General features: G+C 39.0%; 1 protein-coding gene, 1 non-coding gene and 2 pseudogenes across 5 annotated transcripts in view; 3 read left to right on the top strand and 1 right to left on the bottom strand.

The window, feature by feature from the left end:
* SMCHD1 (structural maintenance of chromosomes flexible hinge domain containing 1) overlaps nucleotides 1–25,308 on the top strand; it is a 211,088-nt gene that overhangs the window by 39,430 nt on the left and 146,350 nt on the right. The window lies entirely within an intron of this gene.
* Nucleotides 7–15,293, top strand: LOC143662281 (uncharacterized; annotated as a pseudogene).
* Nucleotides 1,866–1,968, top strand: LOC143662829 (U6 spliceosomal RNA). Its single transcript, XR_013165602.1, has one exon. It is a non-coding gene; the product is annotated as a U6 spliceosomal RNA (small nuclear RNA).
* On the bottom strand, nucleotides 3,812–5,220 carry LOC143662767 (cell division cycle protein 20 homolog pseudogene; annotated as a pseudogene).

Raw genomic sequence — 25,308 nt, forward strand, 5'->3', positions numbered from 1 at the left:
GTTAGAAAACCTTATTCACTGTTTTTTATGGGCAGTTGTATATTTTAATAAAGATAAAAACTCTAAAATGCCTTTAAATACATGTGTTATATGAGAGTGTTTGATAATATGAACATCCTTAAATTTTTATATTGTAGAATTTTTTTTTATGATCAATACATACTTTGAACAGTTCTTTTGTATTTCCTAAAGTCTGTAGAAGTTTTACTGCATACCCTGGAACTACTACTCCTTTCCTTATTAAAATTTGATGAAAGCTGTGTAGCTACTAAAGTAGTACAGTGGTTTTAAATAGGCTTTAGAAATCACCTGATGACACGTACCGAAAGTATAAAGAACTGCACTTATTTCTGTGGAAGTCACTAGCTTACTTCTTTGTGGGCCCTGTGTCAGGAAACATTAATAACAGAATATGTCAGAATATGCTTATAGAAAGTACACTGAGGGACAATGTTATAAGTGAAATGAAATATGCTAGAAGTTGTCAAGAGATAGAGACTTATGTCCTTGGGATTGTAGCTGAATTCTGATAAGAAGGATGACCCAGTAGTCTTTTGATATGTTTAGCTGTGTTGTATACTTCGGATAATAGTATACTTTGGAAGAATCTGTTGGTGTTCTTGTTGGGTTTTGATCATAACCCTGTTTTGCTCTTTGCTCTAAGGATGTCAGCCACATTTAAGAATCAATCTTAATGATGTATTAAGGTTAGTATAATTAGCACGTTTGCCTTCTCATTTCTGAAATTTCGATTCTCTTAGCATTATCTTTGAATTTGTAATGACTTATGGAGTCATGTTGAGAGACAATATAATAAAGAACAAGGGCTGTGGAATCTTTGTTCTGGTTTGACTCCTAGCCTTGCCACTTACTAGTTTTGTGACATTGGACAAGTTATTTTACTTCTCTGTGTCTCAATTTCTTTATCTTTAAAATGTAGATAATGCCTCAAGGTTTTGTGAAGACCTTGCGAGTTAACACATGTAAAATCCTTAGGACAGAGCCTGACATATGCTAAGCAATTAACCAATAATAGCTGACATTTACTATTACTCATTCCTGATGTCAGACTTCAAGAGCCATTTTATTTTTCACTATTTCATGAGCACATGCTACTTCTAAAGATTTATAAAACAGTCATAGGAGAGTCGAAGAATACTGTCTTTATAGTCTAAGGATAAGATTTAACATAAGATAGAAAATACTAGGTAGAAGAGAAAGAAAGAAGAACAAATGATAAATAGAACTGAAAAATCAGGAAAAGGTTAAATATAGTAGATGAGTGGAAAGAAGTGAAGAAGCACCTATGATTTTTTTTTTTTTTTTTTGCATGGGCAGACACTGGGAATCGAACCTGAGTCTCTGGCATGGCAGGCAAAAATTGTGCCACTGAGCCACCATCGTCCCGCCTGAGCCTATGATTTTTAAAAATAAAACTCTTAACTGGATTCATGAAATATAGACTAATTTTTCTCTAAATCTCAGCACAGTACAAACTTTTAAACTTAATGCTGATGTTAGGAAAATTTTGTCTTAATTTCTGGTAAAAACCTATATGTTTCTTGTTTATACAAGGATGGATATCATAGGAAACAGGCTATGGAAGAAAAGAAAGGATTGTCTAAAAGGACAAAACAGCAGACAAATAGTATTTGCCTGTAGCTTATATTCTAGTGGAGAGGGAAACAGGAATAAACACACAAAAAATACGTTCAATTTCATTACTGGTTATTGTTGTGAAATAAAAATAGGGATATAAGGTAGAGCTAATGGGACTCTTTTTTAGCTAAGAAGAATTGGAGAAGAGGTCCTCTCTGAGGAGGTTACATTTGAGGCTTGAATGCTTTTAAGAGAAAGCAGCTAATGTTTGCTTTGACTGCACATATATTAAGTTGGAATGAAACAGAGAAGATTATCATAGCCCGTGTGCAAGGATGACACACAAATCATGAAGCATTCCATTAAAAAAAGAATATTGGGCAGGCCACGGTAGCTCAGCAGGCAGAGTACTCGCCTGCCATGCCGGAGACCTGGGTTTGGTTCCTGGTGCCTGCCCATGCAGAAAAGAATAATAGGAAATAGCCAGAGGAAGATCTGAGGAAATAGTGTTCCAAGTAGAAGGAACACTAGCAGAGACAAAGATTCTGAAATTATGACATGTTTGCCTAATTTGGCAGTATTCTTCATAACTCTTTTTCACCAGAATACTAATCCCTCTCTTCACCTTTCTTATTTTGAAAAATGTCAAACCAATGAATAAGTTGAATTACAGTACTAGAACTTTCACATAGATTCATCAGTTAATATTTTGCCACATTTGTTTATGTACACACACACACACATGCACATACGCACTACCTCTTTTCCTGACTCCTTTGAAAGTAGGTTGCAGATGACACATCTCACTCCTAAATACTGCAGCTTGTATTTCCAGAGAATAAGGTTATTCTTATAAATAGCCATAATACCCCTATCACACCCAAGAACAAGAAATTTTTTGATGCAATAATATCTATTATATTTGTCCTTTTTCAGAGTTTTTCAATCATGTCTATTCTGTCTTCTTATTCTACAACAGTTCTCCACCTTTCTTATCTTTTTGACGTCTTTTTTTTTTTTTGGTAGAGTTCAAGCTAGTTTCCTTGTAGAATGGTCCACAATCTAGATTTGAGTGTTTCTTTTTTTTTTGGATCTGATTGTTTCTGAGCACCATTCTTTTCCCCAACATTTTATTGTGAACTTTTCCTAACACATGAAAAAAATTGAAATTCTTGAATGAGTATCCCCTTAGCCGTACATCTACATTCTACCATTGACAGTTGTTGACCACGTCTATCCCATTAACCATCAATTCATCTTTATTTGATGTCGTTCAAGATAAATTACGGATTATCAGTATACTTTTAACCTAATATATTAGGCATTAATATCGTTTTCTAGAGTTCAGTATTTTGTTTTTTCTTGTGAAAATGCTCTCAATTTCAGTAAAATGCACACATCTATCTTAATTCACTGAATTTATTTTTAATTGAGATATAATCACATTCTGTCAAATTTACTCTATTAAAATACACAATTCATCAATTTTTAGTATATTAAGTTGTGCAACCATCACTTTTAATTAAGTCCTGAACTTTTTCATCTCTCGAAAAGAAACCCCTTACTTGTTTGCAGTCATTCCTTATTTCCCTCTCTCATTTGCCTCTGACAGCTGTTAATATACTTGTTTGTCTCTGTGGATTTGTTTTCTGGACATTTCATATAATGAATAAGATATGTAGTCTTTTCTGTCTTAATTCTTTCACTTAGCATAATGTTTTCAAGGTTCATCTGGTTATAGCATGTATCATCAGTACTTCATTCCCTTTTATGGCTAAATAGTATTCCATTGAATGGATATTCCACATATTGTTTATCCATCAGATTTTGGGCATTTGCATTGTTTTCACTTTGACTAGTATGAATAATGCTGTTATGAACATTCGTGTCTCTAGAAGATAAAGTTGAATCTTTTTAAAAAAATCCATTCTGCCATTTTCTGTCTTTGGATTGAAATATTTAATCCATTTATACTTCATGTAATTATTGATAAAATAGAGTTTAAATCCATCATCTTGGTATTTGTTTTCTTATGTCTTGCATCTTTTTTGTTCCTCTGTTCTGCCATTAATGCCTTCTTTTGTATTAAATAGATATTTTCTAGCATACCATTTTAATCCCCTTATTTCTTTTACTGTAGTTTTTTTTCCATATGGGAGACATGACTTTGTTAGAAAATAAAAACAAACAAAAACAGAGGATGCGTTAGTACTCAACAGATGCCTTGGTGGATGAAGCTGCTTTTGGCTGCACTGGCCTTCTGCTCCTACTGCCATTCAGGGTCCAGCCCAAAGCAGTACCATAGCCTCAGGGTCTCATCTGCTGCTGTTATCACAGTGGCCCCATCTCAGCTCATGGTCAGACTCAAGACACGGGCTGTGTGGCCTTTGAGCTCAGCCACCTTGGCCATGGTTGGGTACTTCCCAATAATGAGTTGGTTCTGAGCGAAGCCATGTCCAGAGATGAGCTCTTTGTAGTGGGGAGACCAGAGGATGGAGCGTACATGAGAATAGGCATCCATAGCACCCAGACAGGCCCCAGAGCAGACATTCCAGATACAAATGTTGATCATTGGTGCCCACTCCCATTGCTAAGACATTGGACTGCCAGGGACACCAAGCTACAGCCTTGACAGCCCCTTGATGTTTGGTGAATGTCTGCAGGGGAGCCTAGCCACCTTCTCCAGCAGCACTAGGCCACACATTGACCAAGTTATCGTTGCCACCATTAGCCAAATGTCATCTCTCTGGAGTCCAACAGAGTCCACACACTTCTTGGCTGTGGCCACTCTATGTGGCCACCTCATGTTCTGCTACCCAGACATCATGGTGGGGGATGTGACCGGAGCATGAGCCACTGGACGGAATATAGCTTTTCCAACAAAGAGAGCCTGCTCGGTCAGAGTGACTAGTCATGTTTCAAAGCTGTTTCTGCTGTTGCACATCCCGTAGCTGCACTTTGGCACTGCTGGTGCCTACAGCCTGGATCTCTTTGATCCAGGCCATGGAAGATACATATTCCTCAGGGTACTCCATTTGCAGCAGCTGCAGTATGCCACCAGAGCTAGCACTCCTCAGGTGTACAGTGTTGTTCAGTTCCACAGCCAGTACATTCCCACAGCTCCAATCCACAAGGTTCAGGTAGTAGTCATTCTGAATTTCAGGGGCATCTAGGATGCGGTCTGACAGGGAAGGAATGTATTGGCAAGTCTTTCGGCTGGAGCCAGGCATGGCCTTCTAGCTATAAAGTACCTTTAGTCTCTTCTGGTAATCCTCAGCGGACATTCTGGGGTTTTCCACTGTGCTGAAGGTTTTTGGCTTCTTCCACATCAATACCATTCAGGTTCAAGGCCCAGGCTTTCTGATGTTCCTTCTTAGTGGGTGTTTGGATGTTTTTAGGCTGGTTCTCCTTGCTCAGGAGAAAGCTGTCCACCTCTGTCTTTGATGGGAATGGTCTGAGTTTTAGAACTGGGTTTGACAGGAGTTTGGCCTGGGGTCCTGCTGGTGCTGTAGGATCAGTTGGCCCTCAGCATGGGTGATGGCGCTGGCCCCATGGTGTCCTTGGCTTTGTGCTGCTGGCATGCAGGAGTGCGTTGGGGATGGGTGTGCCCAATTTGAGCAGTGAGTGATATCACTCTAGAACGTGAACCGCACCATGGGTGTGTCTGGAGGGGAGATCCTTGGAGTTGGTACCCAGCCGAACCCGTATGTTCCCGATATTTAACACTTCTGTAGTTTTTTGAGATATTTTTTGAGGGGGTAGTTTACCTAGAGATTAAGATGACCACTTATGGTAATTGTATTTATAACAATTTCAAAAACAAATGAATTTATAATAATTTCATTTGGATTGATACCAACTTAATGTCAGTAGTAAACAAAAACTTTGTTTCTATATAGCTCCATTTCCCTCCCCACTCTTGTGCTGTTATTGCTATACAAGTTACATCTTTATACATTATAGGCCTATCAACACAGTTTTATACTTAACTGCATTTTGTGCTTGTCTTTAAAGTTAGAGATTTTTTAGTACAATTTTGTTGAGAGATATTCACACACCGTGTAATCCATCCAAAGTATATAATCATTGGCTCATGGTATCATTACATAGCTGTGCATTCATTTTAGAATACACTAATTACTCAAAAAAATAAAATAAAAAAGAAAACCCAAAACCTTCCATACCCCATATCCCCCACACACTATTTTTATTTATTTTTTTCAAGTTTTTTCACACACCATACAGTCCATCCTATAAGTGTACAATCATTGGCTCTTGATATAATCACATAGTTATGCAATCATCACTATAATTAATATCAGAATATTCTCAGTTATTCTGAAGAAAAAAATCGCATATTCCTTCCATCCCCCATCACTAACATCTGGTATAGTGCCTTTGTTACCATTAATGTCAGAATATTGCAATGTTACTGTTTACTGTAGACCTTAGTTTACATTAATTGTAAATTTCCATATACCACCCTCTTACTAACACCTTGTAATGGTGATGTACGTTTGTTCTAGTTCATGTAAGAACATTCTTTTATTTATATAATTAACCACCATCATTGTCTACTGTAGGTTTCGGTAAGTCATACAGTCCCAGTTTTTGTCCTTTAGCTTTCCTTCTGGTGACATACAGAACTCTAGCCTTCCTCTTTCAACCATACTCATATTCAGCTTCGTTAATTGCTCTTATAGTATTGTGCTACTGTCACATATTATGCTATCCGTTAACGGACCTTTACAAACAACCTTATTGAACATTCTGTACTTGTTAAGTATCAGTTAACCCAGTCTCTGCCCTCTTCATCTCCTGATAATCTGTGCTCCCTAATTTAACTTTCATACTTTGCTCATTGTAGTTAGTTCCTATTAGTAAACCATACACTATCTGTCGTTTCATTTCTGACTTAACTCAAGTCCTCAGGGTTTGTTCACATTTTGCATACCTGACGACTTCATTCCTTAGATATTTTAAAAAGAAAAAAAAACCACGTTACATTTTCCTTTCATTTCAACCCAAAGGATTCTCTTTAGTGCTTCTTGAAGGGCAGGTCTGCTAGTAACATATTCTCTATTTTTATTTATCTAGGGATACCTTAATTTCTCTATCATTTTTGTAAGCTCTTTTGCTGAATTCTTGATTGATAGTCTCTAGACAGTTTATAAATTTCATCCTTCTTCTGGCCTACATAGTTCTGATGAGAAATCAGGTGTTAAGGATCCCTTGAACCTAAGGAATCACTTCTTTCTTTACACTTTTAAGATTGTGTCTTTGTCTTTTGACAGTTTGACCATAATGTGTCACAGTGTAAATTTTAATTTATCTTACCTGAAGTTCATTGAGTTTCTTAGATGGGTAAGTTAATGTTTTTAATTAAATTTTGGAAGTTCTTTACCATTGTTTCTTCAAATATACTTTTTCTTCTCTCTTTTTGGAACTCTTCCATATATGTTAGAACAGTTGATAGTGTCACAGAGGTTCTAGGAGTGCTATTCATTTTTTCTCCTTTTTTTTCTTTCTGTTCCTCAGATTGAATTATCTAAATCAGCCTGCCTTCAAGTTCACTGATTTGTTTTTCTGGCAATTCAAATCTGCTATTGAGCCTCTTAAGTGAATTTTTCATTTTAGTGTTGTACTTTGCCGCTCCAGAACTAATATTTGGTTCTTTTTTTGTAATTTCTATCTCTTTATTGATATTCTCAATATATTCTTTGAAGCATTGTTTTTGTACTTCCCTTTAGATCTTTAGATATGGTGTTCTTTACTTCTTCCCCCTCCCCCCTTCTTTGCTTGGGGCTTTCTCTTCCCGTCCCTTTTCTCCAAAGGGGTGCCTGGTGGTAGATAGTACATTTGGGTGGGTTGGTAGGTGTCATCCTTCTTCATAGATGACTCACTCAGTTGGGGGACTGTTTGGCTCCAGATGGGTCTGTTGCTGCCGGGTGTTTCCCATAAGTGGGTTGACCCTGGCAGGATGTCTTTAAGGACAGGGGTTTCTTTGACCTTGATTAACTATCCTTGTTCAAGGGTTTCTCTCCCATTTCAGGTCTCTGTTCTAGCCTGCCCCAACTTCCCCCTTAGAGGGTTCTTGCCCCTTAATCTTTTTTTGTGTATGTATGAAAAATAACATATACAAAAAAGTAATAAATTTCAAAGCACTTTGTGATCATTAGTTGTAGAACAGATTTCAGAGTGTGGTATGGGTTACAATTTCACAATTTTAGGTTTTTCCTTCTAGCTGCTCCAAGACACTGGAGACTAAAAGAAATATCAGTATACGAGTCATACTCATTTGTTAAATCCCTTCTTTTCTTTATAACTCTACCATCTGTTTTGTTTTTTCTTCCAATCTTTGTGGGTATTTGGACCATGCCCATTCTAACTTTTTCATGTTGGAAAGGGCTGTTGATAATAGGAGATAGGGGTATGGAACTAGTTGGCACTCTGGAGAGGCTGGTCTGTTTGGGTTTCAGGACTTACCTGGCCCAGGAACCCATCGAAGATTGTAGGTTTCTGAAAAGTAATCATATGCATGGAACCTTTGTAGAATCTCAGATGAAGTTCTAGGTGTTCTTTAGGGTTCATAGGAATGGTTTTGGTTGTGATTTGGCAAACCATAAGTAGCAATATCTAGCTGAAGCTTGCATAAGAGTAGTCTCCAGAGTAGCTTCTCGACTCTATTTGAACTCTCAGCCACTGATGCCTTATTTGTTATAATTCTTTTCTACCTTTTGGTCAAGAAGGCATGTTGATCCCATGGTGCCAGGGCCAGGCTTATCCCTGAGAGTCTTGTCCCACATAGGGGTTGCCCCTTAAGGGGTACTGAGGGATGAGTGTCTGTCTTCTGTAGCTGCTTGTGGCTTGTCAGGAGGTATATGCCCTGCCTGATGGAGCATAGAATTTTCTGGCTATCTCGTCTGAGCTCTTATCTCATGCTTTTAACAAAAGAGATAGGAGGAATCCAGAGGGGCAGTTGGAATGGTTGAGAATCTTCCTGTCAGCATTGGTTTGGTGTGAAAGGCTCCTGGTCTGGAAGAAAGAAACTTGCTGGAAAGCTTAAAGATGCAGGGGCCGATCGATAGCAAAAGGATAAAAGTGCAGGGCTAGAGGGGAAACATTAGCCAAGTGAGACTGGAAAGGGGGGAGACAATGACCATCTTTTAGGTTTAAGAGTGAATTTTAGCTGGACAGCTTGTTCTGAATTAAGCACATATGCTAAGTTAAGAGATGCGGGAATGAAGCTTAGAAGGGGCTTGATTGATTGGATAAAGGCTTTAGCTACCTTGTTGGCTTGGTTATTCTCTCAAGAGATGTTACTATTTTTTAATGGCTAAGGTAGAGTGAATTACAGCTCCTGCCAATTACAGTTGGCAGGAGCGCAGCATTTAAGAAATTGAGGATTTTTTTATGGTGTTTGAGAGAAAGTCTCACTCTTTCTACACTGCTGGTGAACATGCAGGACTAGGAAGGCATAGACATGGCCTTTTCCCTTTTTTTTAGTTTCAGAGATCAGATGAGGGCAGGTAATTTTGCCTTCTGAGCTAAAAGTCTCTGGGAGTCGATTTTGGCTTCCCTCTAGTTTGGATTGTTAAATTGAGAGCCCCTAGCAAGGATTCCCCTTGTAGGGAAGTTTTAGTAGTTTTACTTTTCCTTTAGTCCTTCAAGGACCTTTGCAAATACCAGACAGGTTAAATTAGATAGTGTGCTATAGAAAATTTACAACTTTTTAGTGGTTGATGTATTGAGTAATGCTGACTTTGGAGCTGGATAACTAATTTTGAGTTTTAGGTGTCACATAGATACTTTAAAGTTTTTTAGAGAATTACTAGGTTACACAAAGAGTGAAACATTTCAGAATTTAGAAATAACAGTTAAAGCTCAGGAGTAAATGTGACTGCTACAAAGAGTTTACAGTTTAAACCTTAATTATTTATAAACATTTTGAATGAAGCTACTTTTAAAAATAAAAACATTTGACAGTTGTTTTAAACAATTTCTAAATATATGAATAACATTTCACCCATGCGAATTTATCTAACAGAAGGGTAGAAAATTTCTTTTAATTATTGAATACTTCTTAAATACATTAAAAGATATTTTTGTTGATAAATTTTAATATACAATCGTTGCATGCATGGTTTACAATCAGTGGCTCACAATGTCTTCACATAGTTGTGTATTCATAACCGTGATCATTTTTCAGAACATTGGCATCACTCCAGAAAAAGAAATAAAAAGAAAAAAAAAATTCATACATACCATACTCCTTACCCACCCCCCTCATTGACGGCTAGCATTTCCATCTACCGATTTATTTTAACCTTTGTCCCCCTATTTTTTGTTCATTCTCCATCCATATTTTCTAACTTATCTGTCCATACGCTAGGTAAAAGGAGCATCAGACACAAAAGGTTTTCACAATCACACAGTCACATTGTAAAAGCCATATCATTATACAATTATCAGCAAGAATCAAGGCTACTGGAACACAGCTAAACAGTTTCAGGTACTTCACTCTAATATACCATAATCCAAAAAAGAATATCTATCTAAAGCATAAGACTAACCTCCAGGATAACCTATTAAATCTGTTTGAAATCTCTCAACCATTGAAACTTTATCTTATTTCTCTCTTCCCCTTTTTGATCAAGAAGATTCTCTCAATCCTTTGATGCTGGGTCCCAACTCATCCCAAGATTTCTGTCCCACATTGCCAGGGAGATTTACACCACTGGGAGTCATGTCCCATGTAGGGTGGGGGGGTGGGTGGTGAGTCACTGCTGCATCACCTTAGAGAGAGAGGCCACATCCAAGCAACAAAAGTGGTTCTCTGGGTGTGACTGTTAGGCCCAATTTTAAGTAGGCCTAGCCTATCCTTTGTAGGAGTAAGTCCTACAGGGATGAACCCCAAAAGCGAGGGCTTGGCCTCTTGACTTAGTTGTCTCAATTGCTTGCGAGAATATCAGAAATACTCCATGTGGGGAAGTCAGATACTTCCTCCTTTCTCCCCAGTGCTCCAAGGGGACCTTGCAAATGCTTCCTTATGTACTGCCCAAATTACTCTGGAAAATATCAGGGCATCATACTAACCTGGACCAAACCAACAAAATCTCACACTCTATTCAAGGTTCTATGTAATGATATTCAACTAAACTGACCATACAAGTTAAATCAGGAAATGCACTACCCAAAATATAAAATTTGTACCAAATAAACGTCTCTCCCTTTGGTCTCACACAGAAGTTGAAGTTTTAAAATATGGACGATATCATCCTTGACCCTGTATTCTGATTTACCTTAGTCCTATCCAAATCAGCAGCATCCATATCTTAACTCTAAGTTAGATCCTGTTTGAACTTTTTAAATAGTTCCTGTATGTGGTACTGCTGACTTTCACAGCTTCAGAGCTGTAACTCTGAGTCTGAGGTGTCACTTAAATACCCGAAGTTTCTGGGAATGACCATATTATAAACAAACAGTTAAGACTCTCAGAGTTTAGAAATAACAGTTACAACTTGTGAATATTTGTGACTGCTGTAAGAGCTTACAATCTAGGACCCTTTAGGATAGGCCCCAACCCGATAACCCATGCTTTCAACTTCATTCACCAAGTTTTTATATTATAGTCAGTCCATATGAGTGAGGCATGATAATATTTGTCTTTCTGTTTCTGACATTTCACTCAACATACTGTCCCCCAGCTTCATTCACCTAGTTGCATGCCTCACAACTTCATTGCTTCTTGCGGCCAGTCAGTAGTATATTATATGTATACACCATTGCTCCCCCTTCCATTCCTCAATCCTTGTACCCTTAGGCTGCCTCTATTCATTGTGGATTGTGAACACTGCCACCATAGACACCAGTATGCAAATGTCCATTTGTGTCCCACACTCAGTTCCTCAGCTATGTACTGAGCAATGGATTTTCAGAATCATATGATCCTGTGACCTCACCCCTAGCCTCCAGTGAAACCACCACACTTCCCTCCAAGGGACCGCACCTCTTAGTTTCCCTACCAATAGCGAATAGGTACACCTCTCTCTCCATGTTTTCTCTAGTAGTTTAACTGAGAGCAGCATTGACTATGACAGAATTCTTTTTTTTTTTTGATAAATTCTTTATAACCTCTTGCAGTCACCAGTGACTATAAATAAAACTTACTTTCTTAAACTTTTCACATTTATCCAGTGCCTGTACTTAGCAATTGATTACAAAATTTATTTTTTTCAACTTTTTTCGACTTTCTATATTCATTCAGTTAGTAATGATTACAACAAAATTCACTTTTATGTTAGGAGTATGTTAGTTCACAAAGTTAATACCTTGCAAGGCAGCGCTTTGAGGCAGTTGGGGGTTAGTAAGTTCTGCAACTCAGGCATTCTTAATGGTACAGAGATTATTTTGAAGCTCTCAGGGCATCATTGTTTAAGTGAACTGGGCAGGGATTTTGTCTTTAAATTTTTGCCATTTAAAAACAACTAGGTATGGGGTGATGCAACAGTGACTCAGTTACAGAATTCTTGCCTACCATGCCAGAGACCAGAGTTTGATTCCTGGTGCCTGCCCATGCAAAAAAACAAAACAAAAAACAACTAGATATGAAAGTTAGGGTTAAGAGGGATACGAAAATAAATTTAGGACTGAAAGCTGAATGCAGGCAGAGCTATTCAGCAGGCTTGTCCTGGGATGCCTTTATTCCATATAGACAGGTTTGTTTGCTTAAGGATTTCCTTTGGAATGCTGAGAGGCCTTGATCTAGTAAGGGCAGACAGTGGGATAAACATTAGCAGGTTTACTAGTCTTAAAGTAGCCCCCAAGGAGAAGCTGGTGCAGTCTCTTCCGGCCCCACTGGCCGTGTTTTTGTCCTGCCGACAGTGGGACCCTGTCATTTGAAGATAAGTTGCTACCTGAAGACAGCTTTGGAAAGGCAGAAACTAAGTGGCCAAAAATAGAAGGTCTTCACAAGGATCATATGCAGGAATCTAAATTTGGTGAAACTTGTGATTGGGATAGCAAGATAGAGAATCGGAAAAGCCCGAGGAAACAAAAATGAAGGAAGAGAAAAGTGGCATCAGGTAAAAGATTGGCAAAGCCAAGCACATGACACATATCGAAGACAAAGCAGGAAGATGAGGCACCAAACAAAAGCTTACATCTGAACTCAAAACATGTTACACACCAGACTGTCCATGTAAAACAACAGAGCAGTGAACAAGGCAAATGTATGGAGAACATTAATGGAAACTCTCACCCCAGTCTACAGGAGAATACCAGTGCTATTAAGAAATTACATAAATGTGATAAGTGTGGGAAATTCTTCAAATATAATTCTCACCTTGTTCAACATAAAACTGTACACACTGGGGGAAAATGCAATGAGAATGATGACTGTGGAGGGACTTTCCAGAGCAGTTCTAGCCTTCGAGTCCACGTGCGGATCCATACTGGAGAGAAGCTGTACAAGTGTGAGGAATGTGGGAAAGTCTACATGTCCTACTTCAGCCATATTAACCACAAAAACACCCATTCTGGTGAGAAAAACTGTAAGTGGGATGAGTGTGGAAAATCCTTCAGTTACATCTCTGTTTTGCACCAACATAGAAAAGGATACATACTGGGTAAAAGCTCTATAAATGTGGTGAGTGTGGGAAGTTCTTTAGGAATAGCTCAGGTCTCAGAGTCCAGAAAAGGGTCCATATGAGGGAGAAGCCCTAAGAATGTGACATATGTGGGAAAACTTTTAGTATTAGTTCTGACCTTAGAGTATCACAAAAGGATCCACATGGGTGAGAAGCCCTATGAATGTGGGAAGGTCTTCATTACTTGCAGAACACTTCTAAACAATAAAAGCATCCACTTTGGAGATAAACCCTATAAATGTGATGAGTGTGAGAAATCTATTAATTATAGTTCTCTCCTTATTCAGCATAAAGTCATTCACACTAGAGAGAGACCTTATGAATGTGCTGAATGTGGGAAGACCTTTAGGAACAGCTTGGGCTTTATAGTGCATAAAAGGATTCACATGGGAGAGAAAACTTCTACGTGTGATGTCTGTGACAACTATAGCTCAGGCCTTGCAGTCTATAAAGGCATTCACCCTTGCAAGAAAGCCCATGAATGCAAGGAGTATGGAAAATCCTTCAATTATAATTTTCTTCTTTTTCAGCATAAAACCATTTACACTGGAGAGAGACATGAATGTGATGTGTGTGGGAAAACCTTTACAGACATTATGCAGGCCTAGATGTCCACAGAAGAATCCATACTGGTGAAAAACCATATATGCATGGTAAAGCATATGTGTTATGCTTTAGCCTTCAAAACCACAAAGGGATCCATCTTGGGGAGAAGCCCTATAAATGTAGCTATTTTGAGAAATCCTTCAATTACAGTTTTATCCTTGAACAACTTAAAAGGATTCATACAGGGAGAAGCCATTTGGATGTGATGCATATGGAAAAACCTTCAGAAATAATTCTGGTCTTAAAGTACATAAACTAATCCACACCGGGGAGAGACCTTGCAAATTGTGAAGAATGTGGGGAAGCCTACATCTTACTCTCAAGCCTTTTAAATCATAAAAGTGTACTCTCTGGGGAGAAGCCCTGTAAGTGTGATGGCTGTGAGAAAGCCTTCATTATATACCGTATTCTAAACCACAAAAAAATTGATCTTGGGAGAATCCCTACAAATGTGTGTGAGAAATCTTTGAATTACTACCTCACTCCTTTCTCAACACAAAAATTGAGAGAGTTTCTCTCTTCACACTAGAGAGAAACTCTGTGAATGTGACAGGTGTGCAGAAGTCTTCAGAAACAACTCAGGCCTTAAAGTACATACTGGAGAGCAGCCCTATGAATGTTACCTATTTAGAAAAGCCTACATTTCCCACTCAAACCTTATTAACCATTCAAGTACCCACCCTGGCAAGACACCCTATACATGTGATGAGTGTGGAGAAACTTTTTTCTCAAGTAAAACTCTAATAAGCCATTAAAGAGTCCATCTTGGGGAGAAACCTTCAAATATGTTGAATGCGGGATGTCTTTTTTTTTTTTTTTTATATATATATACATATAACTCGCTGCTTTCTCAACATAAGAGATCATCCACACTGGTGAGAAACCCTGTCTGTGCCTTGGTGTGGAAGGCATTCAGGAACAGCTCAGGCCTCACAGTGCATAAAAGGATTCACAAAGGTGAAAAACCCTATGAATGTGATGAGTGTGGGAAAGCATGCATCTCACACTCAGGTCTTATCAATCATAAAAGCATCCAGTGTGGGAAGCAACCCGTGAATTGTGAGTGTGGCAAATCCTTCAGTTATGGATCAGTCCTTGACCAACACAAAAGATCCACACTGAAAGGTAGCCATACAGATGTAATGCATGTGGGAAGGCTTTTAATATCAGATCAAATCTTACCAAACAGAGGAGAACCCATACTGGAGAGGAATCTAAATGTGACAAATATGGGAAATCATAACAGCACATTACAGAAGAGAACCCTTGAGGGAGGGAATGCTTTTGATGGCACCAGGATGAGAATGTCTCTTTAGAGCTTGCCAAATCTCAGAGAGCTCAAATGGAAGAAGAACCTTATGAATATAAGAATGTCTGAGGTCCTAATTCATGAGTTGTAATTTACTTAGTGTAAATGAAACCATTCTAGGTGAGTAATCTTTTCAATATGATTTTTTTTTTTTTTTTTTTGTCATGGACAGGCTTTGGAAATCAAACCTGGGTCTCTGCATGGCAGGTGAGAATTCTGGCACTGAGCCACCATTGTACCACCCCTCACTGTGATTTTATATCATAGTCAATAAGAAAGCCTTCACAGTATCAAAGTAGTTGAACCTATATGAAAAATAAAATAGTTCATTTTGGGGATAAAATCATTCAGAGTGATAGAGTGGAAGAAAAAAGTGTTAAGTACAGACACATTTCTGGGCATGAAAGAAAAGGAAAGGATTTCAGTTGGAGAGCATGTAATCTTACCATCGGAAAGTTCATATCTGGGTAAATTCTGTGATCTGAAATGTTGGAAATTCAGGTATAGCTTTGAATTACTACTGTGTATTTGTCTGTGGAAAAAAGGGCCTTCCGTAGGCAAATTCAGGAAAACACAGGCTTCTGGGAATATAAATGTGTTTAGTGACAGTCATGAAGTGTAAACTTAATTTATTTGAATGATTTGGGGATTTTGGCAACCAAATTTGAGTTTCACTGTAGGAAAAGTAAACAATATAGACTTAAAAATCTAACAGGAGATAGGAGAGAGTCACACATAAACAAGACAAGTTGGCTGGAATGTGCTTTTGTAAAGTTTTAATACTAATGTTTATTACACTAGTCGAATCAGCGAAAGTTTTTAAAAATTACAAATGAACTCCTTCAATGAATGATGAATATGTGTAAACACTTTGAAGGTAGTATTCACATATTCAACAATAAAAGATTCCACCATGGAGAGGATTTCAGCACATTCAATAAATATAGAATACATCTTCATCATGAATTTGCACCTTACACAACAGAGAAAATTGATTCAGGGATTCCTATGAACAGGAACACTGGGAAAGAGGGCATTTAATTGTAGGTGTTAAAAAGCCAGGTAGCTTCGAGTAATTGAGGGATAAGAGAATTCGGGCTTTGTAGGTAATCCTGCTAAATGTTTGTTTTAGAATGTGTTCTTGTAAAGATTTCATGCACTACATGTGTATATTGTCTATTGTAAAATGTTGTGAATACTTTGTTCGGGGCTCACTTTCCGATATGAAGGCCAGGTAGTTGTGGTGAAGTAAGGTGGAACTCTACAGTAAATAATGTCCTCAACTGTAAAACAAAAAACGTGGCCGCCAAGGAGTGAAAAGTGGCCTCCCAGGAAGGAGGTGGAAATTAAGGGGCAGTGAGGAATTCACGGGATACCAGAACGTTCTCAAGCCTACAAAGGAGAGGGGTAGTGAAAGTTTTAGTTTTGGGTTTACTGTCAACTCCTGTAACTAGGCAAATCTAAGTGGAGGTAGGCCCAGAGGGGCAGCTCTACTGTCAATTAAGAAATTAATAATTTTGCTGCTCAAGTTGAGTGTCTTCCAGGGCTCCTCTAAGTTGGTCAGATGTGAAGTCAGCAGAGCCATACATGACCATACCTGGCCTTGGGTCTCCTTCACTCTTCTTCACTTGCCACGGACAGGGCTTAAGAGGATGTCCTATTACCACTTCGGAGACAGTGCAGTCCCTGGGCATGAAGCCCATGTTGGTGGCACCTGAGGCAAGTGGGTGGTCCTGAGGTCAAGGATTGTTCTGCGGTTTTGGGCACCCTTTTGCCAGTGGCTTTTTGACTTAGAGTTGAAGCAAGGCCGTTGAGGTTTGGAGCCTTGATTTAATTGACCTTGACAGGACAGGGTTTTGGTTAACTGCAGCTGAGCCTGTTCTCTGGTCTTTTGCTTGCTGCTTTTTGCCTTCTCCTTCTCAACCTCATTTCCATTGTTAAAGATGTAAAAGGCAGTTTCTAATATGTCATCAGTGGGAGTTTGCTGGACTGTGGAGAGTTTTTGCACCTTTTTCCAAATGTTAGAGGCAGGCTAGCTCTTGAAATGGATGCCCAGCAAAATTTGACTTTCCTGAGAATACAGGAGAAGCTGGTGAACTTAACACTAGCTTCCTCTGGAGCAGAGCTGGGTTTTCCTTTTTCTCTTGAGTGGTTTCCTTTAGCTTATACAATCAACTGGCTTGATGGTACATTTTCTCATGCCTTTTAGCAAATAGGATTTAAAAGAGGTTTATCAAGACGTTCTTTTCTAAACATTTGGGCATAAGGAATTTTTTACTTCTCTCTGTCAAAAACTTTCCCTGTCATTTACAGATTATGATTGCGTTCCACTGGAGGGCTGTACTTTCCCTTTTTTTTTTTTGTCTCATGGGCAGGCACCGGGAATTGAACCTTGGTCTCTGGCATGGCAAGCAAGAACTCTGCCACAGAGCCACTGTGGCCTGCCCTTTTTTTTTTTTTTAAGCTTCTATTGACTGTTGGCATTTCCCATTTTCTCTGGAAAAGGAAATAGAAAAACTTATATTTGCCCTCAATGTAAGAGAAACTAAACAAGCATTCTAGGGTTGACTGCAGTGGGTTTTAGTAAAGACTGAATGAAGATTATTTAAAATATTTTGCTTTCTTATATGAAAAACAGTTATGAGGAAAAAGTTCTTGACAGCCCTTTTGGAGATAACCTAGTTTGTAAGAGCCTGTTATGGGTTTGTTCTGATAGAAAGTCATAAAAAGGCTTTATGTATTGAATATTTTGCTGCTTTCCCTCCCTTTTACAAAGGAGAATTGGCTGTCCCATTCATGGGCTAATGCTGGCCATCCTCCAGATGATATTGTGGCCAGACAGTATTGCAATAGAAAGTAAGCACTATCCATTTCTAAGGAAGAGAGAGAAGGGAAAATGGCAGATTTCAGTACCGGTACCTGGCATCTCGGTTCAACCACCTGCTATTCTGAGTGCTGATCCCTTAGTGCCATGGGATCAGACTTCCTATCTCCATGCATTCCTGGGGTCCTCAAAGACCCAGGAGATGAATGGCCTGGTACCATCCCAGTGCTCCTGAGCTTACCCACTCGTCTTCCTAGAAGTGTTTGTGCTTTTACTGCTTAAGAGAATGGAAAGGATTTGCCACAAACTCTAAGGAAGAAAATCTTGCCCCGGGTGTTGCCCGGACTGGGCTAGAGGCAAGGAACATTTGGCAAAGAAATCAGCCTCCCCTTAAGGGGGTATGTCCTGGAAAAGGCCATTCACACAATTAGGTCTAGGTATGAATATATTGTAAGGTCCAGGAGTGACTCTCCATCTATCCCTTATAGCACTGATCTTTTTTAAGAATTCGAATGCACACATAACCTATTCTCCCCAACCAATGTTTTTTCCCGTACTGGATAACATCTTTAAGAGGGCTAATAGCAGAACATGCTGATACTCTGTTCTACATTAACGGACAAAGAGGTGGAAAGACTGGAGAGAAGACTAGATGGGGCTCTGTCATGGTTAGGGACAGGTGTCAACTTGGCCAAGTTGTGGTACCTGTTCATCTGATTGGGCAAGCGCTGGCCTGTCTGTTGCAATGAGGACATTTCATAGGGTTAGGTCATGATCACGTCAGCTACATTCACAGCTGATTCCATTTGTAATCAGCCAAAGGGGAGTGTCTTCTGCAATTAGTGATGCTAAATCCAATCATGGGAAGCCTTTTAAGGAGGACTCAGAGGAGAAGGTTCCATTCCTGCTTTGGCTGGTGAGCCTCTCCTGTGGAGTTCATCCAGGCCATCCATTGGAGTCATCGGCTTCGCAGCCTGCCCTGTGGATTTTGGACTCTGCATTCCTATGGTCACATGAGACACTTTCATAAATTTTATATTTGCAAGTGTTCCCTGTTGATTCTGTTTCTCTAGAGAACCTAACTAATACAGGCTCTTTTACCCTATAGCCTCACTTCAGGCTTTCAAGGGAGACACTGCCATTTCCTATGGGCCTAAACCAGAGGTGACTCCCTAGAATGTTAAAGGCAACACCTTGTTTTGTGTAAGAATTCTTAGTCCAGAATCCTCTGTTACAAAAGATGGAATGTCTCAGAAGGCATAGAAAGCTAGACAGGAGAAAGAAGATTCTCTGGAGGCAGGAAGAGGATCAGTGTAGAAGAGGTAAAAAGAGGGACAGAATCAGTAGGAAGAAGGATCTGGGTCCTCAAAGGGGAGGGAGAGAGAGACTGGGGAAATTTTAGATAGCTGAGAGGAGAGTGACTTGATTCAGTACCCATTGGACTCCTGCTTGAAATGGGGAGAGCTTTTCTTGTGCTGTTTTCAGGACTGTTTCTCTTCAACATTTGATAGTTTGATTAGCTTGTATCTTGCAGTGGGCCTATTCAGATTTGTTCTATTTGGAGTTTGTTGGCCTCTTTGATTTCCATATTTGTGTCTTTTATAAGAGCTGGGAAGTTTCTCCCAATTATACCTTCAACTAACTTTCCCAGTCCTTTACTTTTATCCTTCTGGTACACCAGTGATTTTTGTATTTGTGTGCCTCTTGTTGTCTGCCATTTCCCTAAGATCCAGGTCCATGTTTTTCCATCTTGCCATTTGTTCTTTTGTGTGCTCTAGTTCAACTGTTCTGTCTTCTAGCTCACTATTCTTCCTTTTGTTTCTTCACATCTGCTTTCTTTTTGTCTCTAGTATATTTCTAATTTGATCTATTCACTGTATCTTTCATTTCTGTGAGACCTGCCACAGAAACCTTCTGGTGTGTTCCCGGTATCTTTCATTTCTTTTTTTTTTTTTTTTAACTTAAAAGCCATTGTATAATATAACATATACAAAGCAAAGAAAGAAAAAAGCAGTAGTTTTCAAAGCGCTTTTCAACAGGTAGTTACAGAACAGATCCCAGAATTTGTCATGGGCTACCATACCATCCTCGCAGATTTTTCCTTCCAGCTGCTCAAGAATATAGGAAGCTAGAAGGAATAAATATTTTTTTATCATCACAATCAACTTTTTGTGTGTGTGTGAAAAATAACATACAAAAAAGCAGTCAATTTCAAAGCACAACAATTAGTTGTAGAACAGTTTTCAGAGTTTGATATGAGTTATAATTCCACAATTTTACGTTTTTACATCTCACTGCTCTAAGATACTGGAGGCTAAAAGAAGTATCAGTTTAATGATTCAGCAATCATATTCATTTGTTAACTTCACCATCACCTTTAATCTTTCTATCCCACTCTTTAGGGGTATTTGGGCTATGGCCATTCTAACTTTTTTAGGAGGGGCTGTCATTAATATGGGGTAGGGAGATGGAACTAGCTGATGCTCTGGAGAGGTTAGGCCCTCTAGGTTTCAGGACTTCTCTGGTCCAGGGACCCATCTGGAGGTTGTAGGTTTCTGGGAAGTTACCCTAGTACTTGGAGCCTTTGTAGAATCTTATATATTGCCCTAGGTGTTGTTTAGTATTGGCTGGAATGGTTTTGGTTGGGGTTTGGCAAGTTACAATACGTAGCAATGTCTAGTGACCTCCTTTTGACTCTGTTTGACCTCTCTCAGCCATTGATACTCTGTTTGACCTCTCTCAGCCACTGATAATTCATTAGTTACATTTTTCCCCCTTTTGTTCAGGATGTCATTGTTGATCCCACAGTGCCAGGGTTGGACTTATCCCTGATGGTCACCTCCCACACTGCCAGATAGACTTTCACCCATGAATATAATGTCCCACGTAGCGGGGAGCACGGTGATTTCACTTGCAGAGTTGGGCTTAGAGTGAGGCTACACCTGAGCAATAACAGAGGTCCTCCAGAAGTAACTATTAGGCATACCTATAGGTAGGGTAAGCTTCTCCTTTATGCACATAAGCTTCACAAGAGTAAGCCTCAAAATCAAAGGTTTGGCCTATTGATTTGGGGTGTCCCTAATGTTTGACACAGCATCAGGGATTTCCCCAGTGGTAAAGTTTAATAGTTTCTTATTTTTTCTCCCATCCCACAAGGGACTTGGCTCATACTTCCTTTATTTCTTTATAAATACCCTCGAGTAGTTGTTACATATTCTATGTCCCCTAAGGAGTTTTGATTTGGTCTTTTGGCTAAGTCATTTCTGCTTGGATCTTTACTTGCTTTGTAATTTTATGTTCAGGGTCTTTGATTATATTAATAATATTTTGCAAGTTGGTTTCTTTTAGTTGGTTGAAGGTCTATATTTACTTGGTTTTGTGTTGAAGGTTTCCTTTGGTGCTTTGCTTGTCAGTTATTTACCACCGAACCAAGGACTGGGTTTCATATAGAGAATATAGTTAAACTTGAGGGTTTGTTAAAAACTAGGCCAGAGTGCATGGGTACTTCAGTGGTAGAATGGCCACCCACCAGGTGGGAGACCTGGGCTCAATTCAGTCTATGCACCCTAAACAAAGAAAAAAATAATAATAAAATAAGAATGTAATAAAAATATAAAACAACAACAACAGCAAAACACACCTCAACAGTAGTAGGCCCCAAAGTAAGAAGGAGATACCCCAAGATATACTGGGAATGAACTCAGACTTGTGCCCACCAAAAAGAGAGAAAATTTAAGAAAAAAGAAAAATATTAATAAAGCAAGTAAAATGAAATAGTCTAATATAAATATATATATAATGTATAAAATAAAAATGTAAATATATAAAAACTATATGAATAAAAATGACATTAATACTACTACTAATATATATATAGAAAAAGTATATTTGGGAAAAAAGAATATTAGGAAATAAATAAAAACCTAGGGAAACAGTGTTAGCCTGTATGCACTTACTGCTTCTCACCAGAAGGTGGAGCTTCTGAGACACCTCCTCCCCCAGGACCACCCCACCTGGACTGCAGTGGCTGCTGGGAAACTTGCATGCACGGGACAGGGAGCCTGTCATGGGACTGGGGAACTGAACAGTGCTCAGAGGATCAGCCGACCTGTAGCACCTGGTACCTGGCAGGTCGCCAGACACTAAACCTGTTGTGCTGGCTCATCCTAGCACTTGCCAGGTAATTGCTCCCAGTGCCCCAGTGCCTGGAGGCCCAGCACCCTTGGTAGCTGATCGAGTCCTCCTGCAGGGTCCCCCACGGATGTTGACTATGGAGCTGCTTGTTTCCCCAGCCAACAGCTGGAGCAGGTTTGGATTCTCACTTGTTTCACAAAGATATAGCATCCTTTTATATTTTATCAAGAATATGAATGAAGGTGGGCAATGGTGGCTTAGTGGCAGAGTTCTCACCTGCCATGCCGGAAACCCGGCTTTGATTCCTGGTGCCTGCCTGTGCAAAAAAAAAAAGAACATGAATGATACATTTTCTGGAATTGTTTTGTACCTTGATCTAAATTTATTCCTGAGGGAAATGACTCTCTTAATTACCCAGAGGACAGCTTCTGTGCTATAGAATTATTTCATAGTTTTAGATTATTTTTCTATATTTATTCATCTCCATGATGCGATACTTAAATAGACCTTGAATGTGCATATAGGAACTTCCTTGTCCTCATTTACACAAGTCCGAGGCTTACTTGAAATCTGTAATGAGTAGTCTTATTTTCTGTGATAGGGTTGTTTTCTAGATTAGGTTTTCATGGGTGGTTTAGTATGAAAAAGAAGGAGACTTACTCTTTGTTGCCCGGATGTGGGCCCCCCACCACCACCACCCCTGTCTCTCTGTGCCCAGCTCTGCAAAGAAAGTAATTGCCCTCCTCGCCCTGCTTGGGACATGACACTTGGAAGTGAATGTCTTCCTGGTGGTGTGGGGCATGGTTTCTGGGGATGAATTTGGCCCTGGCCCTGTGGAATCATCAGTACCTTCAAAGGGAGGAAAAGTGGCCTTAAAAAATGCATAATAAGGTGAGGCATCAGTGGCCAAGAGAGAGTGGGTGGAGTCGAGAGGCTATTCTGCAGGCAATTCTTGTGCAAGCTTCAATTAGTGCTGGTTACCATGTTTTGTGAAACCCCAATCAACACCACACCTATTAGCTTAAACTGAGACACTATGTAGCTTTCATACACTAGGTTTGCTTCCCTGGAACCTATAATTCCCAGTGGGTTCCTAGGTCATATAAATCCTGAAACCCAGAGAACCAGCTTCTCCAAAATTATCAATCAGTTGCACCCTCCTATCCTTAGGTGTTAATACCCCTTCTCAAAATGAGGAAGTCAGAAAGGGCATTGTCCAGGGATTGGGAGAGGAATCAGGGGAAAAGGAAGAGGTGTAACAGAGAGAATAGGATTTAACAGACAAGTGTGACTACTGAGTCACTGTATTAATATTCCTGCTAGTCTCCAGTGTTTGGGAACAGTTAAAAGGAAAAATTTGAAATGATGGAATAATAGCCCATGACAAATTCTGAGATCTCGTCTATAACGATTTGTTGAAGTGTGCTTTGAAAATTATTGCTTTTTTTCTTTCTTTACTTTGTATATATGTTATATTTTACAATAAAAAAAAGACTAAAAGAAAACAGACTTACCTGCGTGGAGATTGGGAGAGTGTCCACTCCTAATCTGGAAATAGATAGAATTCTTAAGTTTTGAATTAGTTTAAGTTTTTATGTATTATATTGTATCAATGAGCTCCTCCCTTCCTAAATTTTGTATATGTTCCACGTATTTGAAGGAGAATATAGGAAAAGGTATTTTTAGTTGCTGTCTTGAAATATTCCAGTAATTACTTATGTCTTAGAACCTTACCCTTTTTTAAATGGGCATTGGGCTCATAGCATTTGATTATTCATAATTCTTAGTTTAAAACATCATTGATTCAAGCATGGTCCTTGTGCCAGTTTGAAACTGTTGTATACCCCAGAAAAGCCATGTTATTTGATCCTCCCTGAATATTGCTGGGTGGAATCTTTTTTATTAATGTTTCCATGGACATGTGACCCACCCAGTTGTGGGTGATACCTTGTTAGGTAGTTTCCATGGAGAGTTGTCTCCTCCCATTCAAGGTGGGGTTGTCTACTGGAGCCCTTTAAAAGGAAACCATTTTGGAAAAAGTTTTGGAGCTCACACAGCCAGAGATCGCTGGAGATGCAGAAAGAGAACAACCCTAGGGAATCCTTATGAAACGAGAAGCCAGGAGAGAAAACTAGCAGAGTCGCCATGTGCTTTCCAGCTGACAGAGTTGTTCTGGACAGCATCAGCCTTTCTTGAGTGAAAGTTTAAGCTCTAGCTGGTGTCTTAATTTGGATGTTTTCACGGCCTTAGAACTGTAAACTTTCAACTTAATAAATGTCCTTTTTAAAAGCTGTTCAGTTTCTGTCTACTGTTGACTATAACCCCTAGTTTACTGTTGATTGTATTTTTTCCCGAATTCTGGTATATTGCATTCCAGCAGCTTTAACAAACTGAAACAGCCCTTTAAATTTTTACTTTGAAAAACAGTAAAATGAATAACCAGAATCCACCACCCAACAGAACCAATTTCCCCTAATTTGTATCTTAGGTCTATCTCCCTTGTTCCATCTTCTCTCTTCCCATCAGAGTTAACCACTATCCTGAATTCTATTTCTTTGTTTTTTAAAAACATGTTTACCTAATTTTACTTGTTTTAAAATTTTATGAAAAGGGTAATGATATTGCATGTTGGTCTGTAAGGGCCTTGCATTTTCATTTAATATGAACCTACTGAGATGTCATCCTTTTGTAGGTCTATAGTTCTTTTTTTGTTTTCCGTTTTTAAACAGTTTTATTCACATATCGTACAAGCCAGATTAAATGTATAGACATGACTTCACCACCATACCTGAAGACATTTCCTCTTCTTCCACAAAGAATCCATACCCCTTACCCAGTATCAGCCTGTTGACATTTAGTTTTAGCATAATGCCTTTGTTACACTGAGTGGAAGCATATTACAATGTTACTGTTTACTATAAACCCTAGTTTACTATTGATTGTACTTTTTCCCAAATACCATCTATACTGACATTTACTTGTTCTCTCTCATGCACAAACATTTTTAAATTTGTACATTTAATCACTATTATTGTACACTCTAGGCATTCCCCAATTATACCATTTCAGTCTTAATCTCTATTTTGCCTTCTGGTTCCATATGTGCCCCCAACCCTTCTCCCTCTATCATACTCACATTCTGTTTCATTCAGTGTACTTATATTATGTAGTTCTTTTTAATTATAATA

This window comes from Tamandua tetradactyla, chromosome 18, assembly GCF_023851605.1.
Source record: "Tamandua tetradactyla isolate mTamTet1 chromosome 18, mTamTet1.pri, whole genome shotgun sequence".
NCBI lineage: Eukaryota > Metazoa > Chordata > Mammalia > Pilosa > Myrmecophagidae > Tamandua > Tamandua tetradactyla.